The sequence below is a fragment of the Dreissena polymorpha genome, chromosome 3 (genome assembly GCF_020536995.1).
Source record: "Dreissena polymorpha isolate Duluth1 chromosome 3, UMN_Dpol_1.0, whole genome shotgun sequence".
NCBI lineage: Eukaryota > Metazoa > Mollusca > Bivalvia > Myida > Dreissenidae > Dreissena > Dreissena polymorpha.
Genome location: NC_068357.1, coordinates 11,765,274 through 11,778,180, shown reverse-complemented (window position 1 = coordinate 11,778,180; position 12,907 = coordinate 11,765,274). Strand labels below are relative to the sequence as shown.

Genomic DNA, 12,907 nt, shown 5'->3' with positions numbered 1-12,907 from the left:
CACATCAAATGATTGGGGGTATATTGTTTTTGGCCTGTCTGTCATTCTGTCACAAAGCTTTAACCTTTGTAAAAGTTTGATAACTTATGCGATATGGAAGATAGCTACTTCATATTTGGCATGTATGTGTATCTCATGGAGCTGCACATTTAATATGGTGAAAAGTCAAGGTCATCCTTCAAGGTCGAAGTTCAAATATCATTGTATTTTTCTTTCCTAAAACTTTACCCTTCGTTAAAGTTTGGTCATAAGTTTTTAAATATTGAAGATAGCAACTTGATATTTGGCATGCATGTGTATCTCATGAATCTGCACATTTCTAGTGGAGAAAGGTCAAGGTCACCATTCAAGGTCAAAAGTTTAAAATATAATCCTAGGGAAGTTATAAGCTTTAAAAGGGAGATATTTCTAAACTTGCCAAATGATATTGAACTTTAATTTCAAGGCAGCGCAATAGGGGGCATTGTGTTTCTGACAAACACATCTTTTGTTTATACTTAAAGATCCCCCTATTGCACTTGCTCCTTCTATCTTGTCAGTCATCTATTATCAAAAATAGGAAGAACTTTTAAAGGCCTTAGCTAAAACTGCATCTAGTGATTTACGTGAAATTACTTATGATACTTGGATGAAACTTTGTATACTTATTATAAAGGAACATAAGGTGATTATGAAAGACGCTCTGTTTTTCATAAAAGTTCAAAGCGCCGGTTAATCTCATTAAAAAAAAGAAAAATTTAATATTGTATGAAATTATAACTTTTTAAAGGTATCAGCCTAAAACTAGGAATTGATGTTTTCAAATGTGCTTGCCTTTTTCTCTATGTGAAACCCTTGGTTTGTTCACCCATTTGGAAGTCTTATTATCTTTAAAACATCACATAGTGACAAATGATTACTTTTTGAAACATAAAAAGTGTACTTATAAAGGCCCGGTCAGACCGACTAATGAATATGTAACAGAGAGAAAACGGACAAAATATACAGATTTTGGTTATCCGGTGATAAAATTTACCTGCTCTGCCGCTCAAGACTGTAGCTATCGGTGTGTGAAGCGTAGGAAACACACAGTGACTGCACAAGTACGGGTGATGTAACAAAAAAATATATGTAACGGATACGTACCGGATAATTAACAGTTGACTAACGAATATTACTGTGCGAGTAACGGACTTAAATTGAAAAAAACAGCAGTTGAACCCATTTGTACCGGAAAAAACATTCTCGCACTTTTATATACGTTAGCTGTCCGTTATTATCTGTTGAACATGTGTTTGGTTTCCGGAACGGAGCCAGTAATGGACTTCTACCGGAATAAACGGAAGTGTAACGCATTAGTACCGGATAAAAAGTTCTCGATCTTTTGTGTATTTTAGCTGTCTGTTATTATCTGTTGAGCATGCGTTAGTTGTCCGGAACGGTTGGGTGTATCAGTTGCAAGTCTGGTATTAGTCCGGTAATTGTCTGGTGGTTGACCAGGACAACCGAACATTAACAGACATGAACTGGATATGTACAGGATGTGCAACGCACAAGTTTCGAACAATCGGTAAACTAACGTATGAAGACTGCACATCAAACAGACTTATCTGTCCGTTTTATCCAGTTGGAAGTTTTGAACATGCTCAAAACTTCCCAACGGACAGAACTGATGTCACTGGACATCGCCGAACAAGGAGCGGATTAATCGAATATGAAACGGACATTAAACTGGTAAGAACAGACATTAACAGAAAAAATGATTTTTGTCCGTTTCTCAAACAACGTTACGTTCCAATATGCCGATTGGAATACCACGTTGGGAGAGGATTCCTTCAACTATGTATTGTAAGAGAGTAATTTAGTCGATTCAGTAAAACATCCTTAGCTTTTTGAAAATCCTTATAGACGAAAACGACGTGTGTACATTCATGTTTTTAGGTGTACATTCATTTGTATTTTCCCTAAGCCTTCAAATCGAGTTACATTCACCGTCAATTATAGGCTTACGACTTGGTGAAGCAATAAGTAAAAAAACTATGTTATATGTGTGTTGTAAAATGAAATAAAAACTTGTTATAACTTTAAAATTACACTGTAGTTAAATTATAACTATTTACTACTAATAATGCTAGTAAACACAGTTTCCCAGCCAATGACTAACATATATGCTATTTAGTAACGGTGTTTAATGTTATTATCCCCTCTTAATGTTTCCGAACAAATGTAGCCATCGATGTAACCAAAACAAAGACGCTACGTTCTGCAGTGCATTAACACTAGAAATGCGATTATATGTTCGTACATGATTATATTAAGCTTATTGTGAAACAAATAATGATATTTACTTGTTAATAGCAAAGAAACTTCACCACCACAAAGGGAAGCAATGCACTTATCTAAAAGTTACCCAAACATCTATCCTTAAAAAAAGTGTATACCTGCCACATACGTCCACCAGTTTATTTCCTAAAATGCATTGTTCAGATGGCAATGGAAATAACAATGATGCACCGACTCCTGAAAGGGAATCGAAAGGGCACGAGTCACCTTATTGCGGTATTGACTGTAAGAGTTTCTCGTAATTAAAATTATTTTTTTGAGTATAACTTTAAACATTTACTTTAAAAAAGTGGATTCTTTATTTATTATTTTTTCGAATCAAAGTTCGGATACGATATCCAAATCATATTTTGCATGTTGTATTGATCGCTCACAATTAAAACGCATTCAAAAAGGGGCTGCCGTGAGCAGAGGTCAAGCCGTAAATCTATTGCATTTATGCAATCGGCAGTTGGTTATTTAACAGAAGAGCTATATTTAATCATCACAGTCATAGGTATAAACCTATTATTTTAAGCTCAATTTAATGAAAAGCCTAAGACTTATTCAAACAATCTCGAGGCCGTTGGCTGGGTATAACAAGTAATTTTTGTCTTCAGATGAATGCTCGCAGTGGGGATCGAATTCATTAAATACCGGTCGCTAAGCGGACACCATATCCACTATGGCATGGAGGCCATTGCAAATATGGCAAGCATCAAAAACAACAAAACAAACAAACAATTTCGATTGGTTATACACTTTCCTCTTTTACGAATTCCGGTACAATGCGTATGTGTATTGCTGGCGGTATGCGAAGTCGTCGTATAATATAGAAATTTATTGTTTAAGTTTAGAAATACCTAAATATGCAAGGTTATCATAGTTTATTGACAATTACAACACAATTACAAGAATGTCATTGATGCAAAGAATCATATTGGCATCATTTTACAGTTCAAGTAACAACGCAAGTGTAGTGGATTTGGGTAATGGAATGATTTATGCACACAAGTAAACAGTACTTTATAAACGAACATTCTAGGTGGAGTTACTGCGTTCATCCTTTATTAAATATAACTGCGAGTTGCATCCCATGCTCCAACCGCCTTAGTTATGACAATTTACATAATGAAAATACGAAAAATATTTGTTTTAATGTATAGAAACTTAAATAGAATTAACTTGATGCACTGCAAACATTTGAAACAATAATAATATGGTTTTCAAAAAATATATATTGAAATTGCATGTTATTGAATGAAACGGAAAGTGAACAAATGAAACAAGAGACTTTCATCAGTTTCAACACAAGTATTTTTTTTATAAAATATGTATAGTTATTAAATATACAAATATATTGTTTTCTTTTGAATTTCAAATACATTTCCACAAATATATTGCGCAAATAAAGTTGAAAAATTGCTATGTTAAACGGTCTGCCTTTTAAAACTGGTTACATAAAAAATTTAAGATGCATTTAAGGATTAAAGAAAATAAATCGATTTTAAATTCTGCATTTGCTTTAAAAAAATGTTTTATTATGACAAGGAAATAAGCTTGGAATTACTTTTTATTAAATGCAAATGCTAGATGAATCTAAACTTGAAAGTGCATGATGAATCTCTTTATATTAATATTCGATATGATGAACACAAGCATACTTTCAATTTTAAATGCATCTATTTTCGGAGATACAATAACAAACTCAAAAAACTAAAAATTGAAGTAATATGAGTACCTACAACAAAATGTGCGACATGAAGCGGCCTGATGGGCGCCGTTTTTGATCTGGTTTGCTTTGTGATTTACTCTCATATCCTGACGAAGTCGGAATACCATTACTGATAGAGCTAGATATATGTTAGACATAACACACGTTAAAACGTTAACTTCAGTTGTGACAATAAAAGTCTTGGCATACAGAAGTCCAGAACTTGAAAAAATACATTCCATAATCCAGAAGAGTGTATCATTATGCAAAATAAAGGGTTTAGGGTAGTCTGCAAAATCAAAAATGGTAAAGTGGTAATGGGGAAATATGTGAGAGACAACTTTTTGTTCTTGACCTCTATCTTATAGAGCTATCAAAGCTATATTATCCTTTTTGGCTGACCAATGACCTTCAAAGGAATACAACTTACAGGTTGGCCTTTTTTAGCATAACCTTAGATAATAAGGTTCTCTGGCATTATCTTATTCTGAAGTGATATTTAACCAGATCTGTTGCTAAGTTTTGAAATACACGGACTTAGAATATGTGTACTTTATAGAATCAGTTTCAATTTTCTGGACCACAGTCGCTCAATTTCAGTTCCAAGCGTCAAGAAATTGTAAATAAAAACAAGGAATACATGCAACGGAAGACCGCATTAATTGTTCTCCACACAATTTTGTTATGTTTATGAACAAACGTAACCTATGGAATACGCTTGTATTCTTATTACCCCTTGATTTCCCACTGAAAATGGAGTTTTGGCATTGTCTTATTCTGTCATCTCGTTTTGAAGATCGTAGATATAGCTTTAAAAAGAATTAAGAACCCACTTATAGGTCAACTGTGTAATCAAAGCGGGGACACAGATGAGCATTTATTTGGGTCTGGAAGTTAAGCATACTTATATGAAGACAAAAACAATGAGCATTGACTTTCTTTCGGACTGAACCAAAGGATGATAAGTCAGATAAACTAATTTTCCGTATAGCAACTCAATCCAGCAACCCTTTGACGTGTTGGCGGATTTCAAAGTATATTAGATATCATACGGTGGGGCTGCTTGAAGGGCTGGTAAAAGGAATAAGTATCTCATCGCTTCGTAATGTCATATTTATGAACAATTTAGTATTATATATATTTGTTGTCTGTTAAGACTGAATTACTTGAAACTTGTTTTAATGGAAAATATCTTATTACATATTTAACATATACAACCATTATGACAAGAAGGCATTGTCCACCATGCAAACAATAGAAAATAGAAATCGTTATCGACTCAGCTGGTATGGTCACGATTTGCAGTCGACCGTGAACAATTGCCTGTCGATTCTTAAGTCTGCTGTCCATGCAATGTGTGATGTAGGTCAATAAGTAAACCATTCAAACAGTCGTATTGCATGGTTATGTGCCTCTGAAAACCATAAACATAACTTATAGAGACTAAATTTTATTATCTACAAACGATGATGTAAAATACCATTACATTATTTTAGGTTGAAGTATTGCACCGTAAGTCGGTTTATTGAATAAAGTGTTATTTACAAAAAGAAACTTATTTATCTCTTGCAATTTAGTGCACCACAACCACCAAAAACCGCGGAACATGCTTGCGCGATCTGTAAAAATCTCGCGTGGGGTTCCCTTTGTTTCTGGACATCAACATTATTTTAAGAGATACGAAAATCGCAATTCATTTAAAAGATCCAATACCACTTGTTTGTTATTTATATAACTAAATAGTTTTCTGCTATCAATTAGTCTTTGTTTATTTCATTTAATTGTTTTGTTTATCCTTAATTCAAACCTTGATAATTGAAAAGAAAAAATCTTGAGGTACGCGATACACAACCCTTAATGACTAAAGGACTTAAAATGGCAAATGCATGTGCTCCATTCAAAAAGAGGCATTAGAAATGCATTTAGTTAAGTATACTTAGATTATATGACAAAAATGACCTGTTTTGTACGTTCAACGTTGAAACTATTACACAATTACCGAGTTCATACATAATCCTGAAGCATTTGTTTTCATAATTTTATATGAACAGCTTTAACATTAAAACAAAAGGAAGCCGTTCTTTGTTGATGATTGCCATTATGTTTACATAACAAACTGTATTTTGAAATGAACTCCCACATCGAATGATCAGGCGTTAATGAATGTTTGTTAATATTTTCACTTAATAGTGTTAAAAACCCCTATGTATCAGAATATTTAGAGTGCAGATCATTTTGAAACTCTATTACGAACGTTCTACGTAATGACCGGTCAAACCAATTTCAAAATCGTATGCCTATTTACAGACAATAAGCAAATTATTTTTTGTCCCATGTATGCTCAGCTGATGTTATTTTTGCAGCTAACTGAAGAAAGTAAATACTTGATGGGTTTAATGTATTCATACTACGATACGTTCATAATGTGAGCAAATAAAGTTACTTATGTAGAAATGTCGCCGGGTGGTGAAAAGTGTGCAGCCAGTCCGGGACTCGAACCCGGGACACCTCGCTTACAGGGCGAATGCTCTCCCGACTGAGCTAACCGGGCCGCCACACATCCTTCCACTAATCCCGTTTAAGTTCGGTACCGTGACATTCTCCCCTGTTGGAATTCGTCCTCGAATTCGAGACAGAGAACAGTATATAACTGATCTCGACGAACCCACGGGCAAGTTCTATGGAGAACTGCAAGTTGGGCGCCATTGTCGCCGGGTGGTGAAAAGTGTGCAGCCAGTCCGGGACTCGAACCCGGGACACCTCGCTTACAGGGCGAATGCTCTCCCGACTGAGCTAACCGGGCCGCCACACATCCTTCCACTAATCCCGTTTAAGTTCGGTACCGTGACAGAAACGAGGCCTGTTAAAGACATACTGTCAACAAATTCACATTTGCACGTCAAACACAATACATCAGTGTTTTTTTCTTTCTCATGGCATGTTCAGTAAGTAAAAACGTCGTGATGATGTCCAATTATATGAAAAGCATATCGCTACAAAATTATCGCACGATACTACGGCCCTGACTCAAGAAATTTAGATTCAATTGCCATACTTTTACCTAACGCTTACGTTGCATATCCTTTATGTAACTTATAGTATTTTCAACAGCAACTCTTCTGTTTGTTCATAATAGATTTCTAGCACAATTCATTGGACATATTACACACATTCAAACACGTTCTCCTTACAGCGTATAGCATAGTTCACTCATTTTTATGGTGCCTCATATGAATGTGAACGTGCTTAATGCAAACTAAACGAGTTCCTAGTGAATTTTATGCTACTTGAGTGTGTACCCTCTCCGTACAATTGTTTTTCGCAATGATATGTCTTGGAATTTTAAATTTTAATTATAATATTTGCTGCTTGATTGATGTGCACACTGTATAGTTTTTCTTTAAAATCCATAGTGTATAATGTGATTGAACAAAGAACACGTACTGCTGTCTCATAGTGTACATGCATATTGTGCTAGATCCCAGTGTATTGATTGGTATCTCGTAGACCAGTGTTTGAAAGCCCTAGTGCATATTGTTCAAGTTCATACGGCGTACTTTGCTTGCCGATTCAACAATAGTTAAGTAATATACAGTTTTTCAGTTTAAACTACCCGTACTTTTAAAGGCAATTCGGGTAACTAGTACATGTACTACGTGTACATACTTATGCAAGTAATTAGCAACTGCTAAAAATAATCAGGGATACGGGATTGTGCCTTTATTTACACTATTTCAGTCGTATAACGACATTTATTTAACAAACTCATACATTTTTATGGGAATGTAATGGCATATTACTACGCGCTAAAGTGTAAAATGTATATAACTTGCCACCGGCCTCAAGGATCCATCGGTAGGGGATTTTCGGCTGTGTCAACAATATTTCCGTCTTCAACGGCTATCGTAAAACATATTAGCACGTTTCCAAGTTAATTTGGTTTAACAGTATACGATCCAAGGCAATGAACAGACAACTGTCTTCCTTGATCATAGATAGAGGTATATGACCTTAAATTTCATAACATAATTTATGTGTCAGGTCTGATAAAACATGCAATCATCTTATTTCAAGTCTCGTGCCTGTAACACGCGTCTCAATTAAATCATATGCTTTAAGCTCGCATGTGCATATGATGAGAGAAGGCGAAACACTCTAAATAATTAAAGTATAGTTTAGGAGATGCAAATTGGGCTTAATCTGATATGCACTTAACGAGAGGCACAGGTTCATTGCGTTCGTTATCGTTCGTGCGAATACCAGTAAATACATAATACTGCACTTCTTTGAAATAATTTTGCGAAATGAGAATTTATAATGTTAACAGTACTTTTGCATACGGCATACTGACAAACATGTTTTTATTTAAATGTGTAATCCATGTCGGACCTCTGTCAGGTCCAAGTATTTTGCAATCTAATATTGACATGGGTGAACAGAAAATCAACAAAAAGCTCCAAAATTACTTGTTCTTGAATAAACATAACACCCGCACTCCTGCCTGGAGGGCTAAAAAGTGGGCACCTTTCACCCATTGTCATCACTCTTGATTGAGATTTGAAACAAAAACCATGAAGACTACTCTGGCGGGTTTGGAACTTGCTCTGTCCGCTGTCCTTGTGGAATGCAAGCCCGCGGAAGAGTCCGCACAAAATCTGCGGAGAGAACGAATTCTGGAGAAACTTGCTGAGCATGGTACGTTGCTTTAGCTTGTATTAATTATTTAAAATTTAACCACTGATGTTAATTGTAATTGAAAAAATGGGTTTGTAATAACAAAAACATTTTTGGATACTATATTTTCATCGTTTAAACTTACATTTTGACACTTAATGGACATAATTAAGTGACTTTAGAATCGATATTAAGTTGCGCGTATTAAGTATTCTAAATTTAATTTGCGTGGAAAAGTGTGTTAAATCGAGATTATACGCAATCGGGAACACATGAAATAGTATTCAGTTTGTTTTGTTAAAATATAACCGAAATTCGTATGTTTCATTTTACAGGGTTATTGAGTTAGTAAAAAATACTTTATTAATGAAGAATATAATTGTAAATTAATAACTCAAACATACTTGAATTGTTTAACTCTATGCGAGTTATTGATATATAGAACAGCTCTTAGTTTAAACCTTACTTTTTATATTCATGGATTGTACAGTCTCATGATTTTTAATTAATAAAAAAAAATCCACAAAGCATCATATTTAAACGCGTTTTATCACTTATACGAGAAAACTCAATTCGTTTAAAATTGACCTTAAAATTAGTTATAATTATGACTTAATTATTAGTTATGGAAAAGTTAAAAGAATCGAATGACACAATAAACAGTTCGTAAAATTAGTGTTTAGTTGTTGTTAGCATTATAAATGCGATTAGTACCACATGAAGTGTCTGAATCATTTTATTTGAAGTATGAACAACAATTACACAGAATATGTGTAGTAATTAGATCCATAACGTTGGCAGCAGATATGTACAAGACGATAAAGCATCTGTCAGAATACGTGTGATGATTACCACGTAGGTCTTCTGAGCGTATTTGAAAATAATATAGATCACAAAATATAAATAAGCTCTTTCTTTTTGTCTTACTTTACTTTTGTTTGTGTATTTTGGATGGGTATCATATCAGCTCAAGCGAGCACATGTTCATATTATCGTCTCCAATAGGCGAGTTGTATAATTCAATTTAAAATGCATTTAAGGTCTGAACAAGGGCGGGCGCAAACCAGAAGATGCAGACGGCCAAGTCTGGCCATATGGCTTGATGGAATGTACAACGTGAGCTCCTTTTGCCATAATCATACATAGGTTCTCGGTATAAACATTTAGTGTACTATCCGATACCTCAATTTAGGTCTTGGTTTAAACCAACCGCCCATATTATTGTACATAAAATCGTTGATATAAAACCATAGCTTGCAAATCTTTACTCTTCTTTGTTAGGAACAGCCCAATATTATTGCTTTTACAAACTTCAAACTCCATTTTTGCCGCTGTTGGTTGAAGCAAAATTGCTCAAACGACGTATTCTCATTGATTTAAAATGGCTTTATTTGATGATAACAAATTATTAAGATGTTTGCTAAATTAAAATGCATGGTATTAATGTTATGTTGTATACCGTTAAAAATATATCGAGTTAATATCGATAAGGGATATGTTTAATAAGTTTTTTTTTCGAATGTTTTTCCAATACGCGTATGTAGATCCCTTACTTAACAAATGCTTAAACTAATCAAAATGCGGAACTATCACACTTTTGGTTACAAAATTCATTTATAATTGTCGCATTGTGGTCGTTCTAGTGTGATGTCTTATTTTAACCCGAAGGCTGTTACACGAGATTTAAATCACTACAAACTCTGAATTCGCTAACGTTTATTGACGTTTATGTTTCAAATTAGTTGCTGCTCTTTACGCCAAGTGCAAGAGTGGTGAAATACTGGTTGAACAGTGGGGAGAGCACATACAGGCGGCCTTCGAAGAAGTTGGAGTTTACGTTTAGTTATACACTTACTGAGGTTTATTTCATCGAGGCGGCAATCGAATATGTCGGAATTGAAGGTACGTATAACACGGCGGCTGATTTGGTGATTTCATCAAAGCGACAATGAAACCACTCAGAGCTGACCATGTGTATTATTCAGGTGTTAGAAGTGCGCTTACATCAATGTTCCCCAACATTCAGTTGAAGTTAATGGTAAGTTTTATACAGCATTAGTTGAAATAACATCCACTCGGCCAAAGAATTAGACAAAGTTTATAGTACGTATTATACCACAGCTAGTTGGATTTAATGGTATGTTCGGCATAATGACAATTTTCCAATAAATCACTGCTTGTGTATTAAAATGCTTCACTTTATTGCATGATTAAATAATAAGTGACAATACAACGACGTGACAAAAAACAACAATGATACAGACATAAAACAAATAACAACTCAAAAAAGATTAAAAACAATCACATATTATTAAATTGTAGATTAAGTCAACACCATGTCGGGATAAAAATGATATTTTCCGTATTAGTCAATTCTGAATATTTATTGTTGCGCCCCAGTACATAACGCGTTTACTGAAAACTATGTATAGCATCAAACACAGCAACACGACAAATAGTTATATACATATTGATTGTTAATTTCCAGGCGAAGACTCGGTGCTTGCGAACGCATGCCCCCATGTCATGGAGAGGGGTAGAAAGCTGGTGGTAAGACCCGAATTATAGTTTCTCAGCCAGTAAACTTATTCGTGTAATAAATCGCGTGAAAAGGGAAAAATAATAATACGAAAGTGTTCATAATCACATTAACAAAATATAATGTTTTTTCTTGTATAGACGACGAAATACATGATCGAAACATAAGACAAGTCCGGGCTGCATTACTTTAAAAATGTCATGAAATAAAATAACTTTGAATTTGAGAGTATTAAAACAGTAAAATGGCTAGAATTTCCTTAATGCGACGATATTGCATATTGTCACATTCCACATACCCATTTATGCAATATGTGGATGTTGATAAACTTTCAACATAATCAAATGGATTCAATATTTTGCAAATATGTGTCTTACTAATATCTTGCTTGTATTTTTCTTAAAAAGTTATTTCGCCTAGGTTGCTGATTTCTTTTCGAAATAAACAGTTTCCTAACCTTTGCGGCAACAAACACGCAGCATGTTTTCTCCCCTATGTTACAGCTTTTCTTTCTAAAAATAACCAATTTCTTTCTCTTTGTAACAGATATTCTTTTAAAAAATAACCAATTTCCCCCTCAATGCTACTGCTATTCTATTTTAAAATACCAGTTTCCCCTCTATTTTACAGTGTTTTTTTTTAAATAACCAGTTGCCCTCTCTATATTACAGCTATTCTTTTTTAAATAACTAGTTGCCTCCTCTATGTTACACCGTTTTTTTTTAATGACCAGTTGCCTACTCTATATTATTGCTATTCTGTTCTAAATAACCAGTTGTCTCCGCCATATTACAGCTATTCTTTTTTAAATAACTAGTTGTCTCCCCTATGTTACAGCTTTTCTTTTTTATAACCAGTTTCCTCCGCTATATTAGAGCTATTCTTTTTAAATAACTAGTTGTCTCCCCTATGTTATAGCTATTCTTTTTGAATAACCAGTTGCATCCTCTATATTACAGCTATTCTTTTTTAAATAACCAGTTGCCTCCTCTATATTACAGCTATTCCTTTTTTAGATAACCACTTGCCCCCCTATTTAACAGCTATTACTTTTAAAATAGCCAGATGCCTCCCATGTTTCAGAAAGCTGATGAGGAGGGAAGGAAAGCCACGGAATAGTACTTAGCTTTGGGATTCCCTATCATGTTGTGTAAAAATGAATGAAGCTTGTATTCTGAGTGTATCCAATATAATATGTAATATAGAAACATAAAATGTAATCATATGAAAAAAGAAGATATTGCTGATTGCAATTATTTTTTAAATATAATCAATGTAAGTATTATTATCATTTTTATTACGATTAAATTAAAATGTTCATTAGCATGTATTGAATACATGTATTTATAAACATTTCAATAAAATAAATAGAAATATCGATCATAAGTTGTGTTATCTTCTTTTTATTAATTTTACTTTACTATAATTTATTTATTATTACTATCATTCTTATTAAATCAGTATCATCATTTTTATCACTATTTTACTTGTTTACTTGTAGCATAGACAGATTGTGAGTTCTATATGGAATGACTTTGAGCCCTATTGAAAGCTTGGTTGGAATACTAATTGTGGACAATTTTTTTCTTTCCAATTTCATCAATTACGTTTTTTTCCTTCCGATTGTATGTTAATACAATTTTGACTTTTTTGTATTTTTGAATATTTGATATTTCATT

At 33.9% G+C, this 12,907-nt stretch overlaps 2 non-coding genes across 2 annotated transcripts; both read right to left on the bottom strand.

Moving 5' to 3' along the window:
- Positions 1-6,491: 6,491 nt before the first annotated feature.
- Trnat-ugu (transfer RNA threonine (anticodon UGU)) lies at positions 6,492-6,566 on the bottom strand. The gene has a single exon. It is a non-coding gene; the product is annotated as a tRNA-Thr (tRNA).
- A 177-nt stretch (positions 6,567-6,743) lies between these two features.
- On the bottom strand, positions 6,744-6,818 carry Trnat-ugu (transfer RNA threonine (anticodon UGU)). The gene has a single exon. It is a non-coding gene; the product is annotated as a tRNA-Thr (tRNA).
- Positions 6,819-12,907: the final 6,089 nt, after the last annotated feature.